Raw genomic sequence first — 3,030 nt, forward strand, 5'->3', positions numbered from 1 at the left:
GAAATTACCCAACTCATGTCTCATTATCAATACTTTCTATGCCGACAAGGACATTTTTCTTCGGGAGTTGATCGGTAATGCTTCTGATGCCTTGGACAAGATACACTGTGAGAGCCTGACGGACCCTTCCAAGTCGGACAGTGGTAAAGAGCTGAAAATTGACATCATCCCCAACCCCCAGGAACGCACCCTGACTCTGGTGGACACAGGTATTGGCATGACCAAAGCTGATCTCATAAATAATCTGGGAACAATTGCCAAGTCTGGTACAAAAGCATTTGTGGAGGCTCTTCAGGCTGGTGCAGACATCGCCATGAGTGGACAGTTTGGTGTTGGCTTTTATTCTGCCTACCTGGTGGCAGAGAAAGTGGTTGTGATCACAAAGCACAATGACGATGAGCAGAATGCCTGGGAGTCTTCTGCTGGGGGCTCCTTCACTGTGCGAGCTGACCATGGTGAGCCCATTGGCCGGGGTACCAAAGTGATCCTCTACCTTAAAGAAGACCAGACAGAGTACTTGGAGGAGAGGTGGGTCAAATAAATGGTAAAGAAGCACTCACAGTTCCTAGGTTATCCCATCACCCTTTATTTGGAGAAGGACCGAGAGAAAGAAATTAGTGATGATGAAGCAGAGGAAGAGAAAGGGGAGAAAGAAGAGGACGATAAAGATGATGAGGAAAAACCCAAGATTGAAGATGTGGGCTCAGATGAGGAGGATGATAGTGCTAAGGATAAGAAAAAGAAAACAAAGAAGATTAAGGAGAAGTATATTGATTATGAAGAACTGAACAAGACCAAACCCATTAGGACCAGAAACCCTGGTGACATCACCCAGGAGGAATACGGAGGGTTCTATAAGAGCCTTACCAATGACCGGGAAGACCACTTGGCGGTCAAGCACTTCTCTGTAGAAGGTTAGTTGGAATTCAGGGCACTGCTTTTCATCCCTCGTTGGGCTCCCTTTGATCTCTTTGAGAACAAGAAGAAGAACAACAACATCAAACTCTATGTCTGCCGTGTGTTCATAATGGATAGCTGCGATGACTTGATACCAGAGTATCTCAACTTCATCCGCGGTGTGGTTGACTCTGAGGACCTGCCCCTGAACATCTCCCGAGAAATGCTCCAGCAGAGCAAAATCTTGAAGGTCATTCGTAAAAACATTGTTAAGAAGTGCCTTGAGCTCTTCTCTGGGCTGACAGAAGACAAGGAGAACTCTAAGAAATTCTACGAGGCATTCTATAAAAACCTAAAGCTTGGAATCCATGAAGATTCGGCTAATCGGCGACGCCTTTCTGAGCTTCTGCGCTATCACACCTCCCAGTCTGGAGATGAAATGACTTCTCTTTCCACGTATGTCTCTCGCATGAAGGAGACCCAGAAGTCCATCCATTACATCACTGGTGAGAGCAAAGAGCAAGTTGCCAACTCTGCTTTTGTGGAGCGAGTGCGGAAGCGGGGATTTGAATGAAGTAGTACATATGACAGAGCCTATTGGAGTCCTGTGTGCAGCAGCTCAAGGAGTCTGATGGGAAAAGCTTGGTCTCAGTCACCAAGGAGGGCCTGGAGCTACCTGAGAACCTCTGCAAACTCATGAAAGAAATCTTGGATAAAAAGGTTGAGAAGGTGACAATCTCCAATAGGCTTGTGTCTTCACCCTGCTGCATTGTGACTAGCACCTACAGTTTGACAGCTAACATGGAGCGTATCGTGAAAGCCCAGGCACTTTGGGATAACTCAACAATAGGCTACATAATGGCTAACAAGCACCTGGAGATCAACCCCGACCACCCCATTGTGGAGACTGCTGCAGAAGACGGAAGCAGATAAGAATGACAAGGCCGTCAAGGACCTTGTGGTGTTGCTGTTTGAAACTGCGCTGCTCTGTTCTGGCTTCTCACTTGAGGACCCCCAGACCCACTCCAACCGCATCTACCACACGATCAAGCTCGGCCTAGGCATTGATGAAGATGAAGTGTCAGCAGAAGAGCCCAGTGCTGCTGTTCCTGATGAGATTCCCCCTTGAGGGTGATGCGGATGCCTCTCGCATGGAAGAAGATTAGTAGTTTCTACCTGCAGACCTTGTGTCCTCTGTGTAGTGTCTTCATGTCTCCCCCAGCAGCTCGAGTGGCCCTAGCCCACCTGGTTTCCTCTGGTGATGGTAAGTGGTTTTTCCCCCTCTCCTGTCTTTGCCTTAGACAGGTTACAAGGGCCTCAAGCCTTCTCATGTTTGACATCAGATTTGGATGTTGTGTGTTGTGGTATTTTTTTTCTTATTTTGTTCTGAAATTAAAGTATGCAAAATAAAGAAGATGCAGTTTTAAAACAAAAAGTTTAAAGGCACCAGTCCAGGACTGGTGCAGAGGCTAAACAATGATGTGGGACCCAGACTCTTTCTGTCTTGTTGCTCCATCATCCTGAGCATGTTGCCTCATGGTCCAGAACGATTGCTCCTGTCCCAGCCATTATGTTTATATTCCAGCCGGCAAGAAAGAGAAAAGGAGAAAGGACACGACCCTCTCTTTGAGGACATTTCCTGAAAGTTGAACATAACACATCCAATTCTCTCTTATTGGCATGAACTTGGTCACATAGCCACACCTAGCTACAGGTAGGTATGTAACCTATGTAACTGAAGTCTGTGAGTTGAGTTGATTAAGAGGAAGAAGAAAATTATTTGGAGGATAATCTTGGAGTTAAGTCTTCTACTAATGCAAAGTTTAGACATGTGCAAGTTATCATGCCCCAGGCCTTAGGACAGAAGCAGGATCTCCCTGGCCCTTGCAGCCTCTCTGAGATTCTAGGTCTTCATTGGTCAAATGGGGCTACTACTCCCTGCCCTTTCCTACCCTCCCACTGACCCTTGCCTTCTTCTAGGCATTTCTGTTCACAGAAATGGCCCAGGGAAGGCAGCTCCGACCTGCCAAAGCCTTGACCTCGAATGTGCATAGACAGTGAGCCCCACATGCAGCTGTGGTCAGTGTCCCGGACAACCTGGCCAGCTCAGCAAGCTTGAAGTCTGGCTCTGGA

At 47.3% G+C, this 3,030-nt stretch overlaps 1 pseudogene; it reads left to right on the forward strand.

The window, feature by feature from the left end:
• Nucleotides 1-2,063, forward strand: LOC118633185 (annotated as a pseudogene).
• Nucleotides 2,064-3,030: the final 967 nt, after the last annotated feature.

This window comes from Molossus molossus, unplaced genomic scaffold (assembly GCF_014108415.1).
Source record: "Molossus molossus isolate mMolMol1 unplaced genomic scaffold, mMolMol1.p scaffold_m16_p_1, whole genome shotgun sequence".
Classification (NCBI taxonomy): domain Eukaryota; kingdom Metazoa; phylum Chordata; class Mammalia; order Chiroptera; family Molossidae; genus Molossus; species Molossus molossus.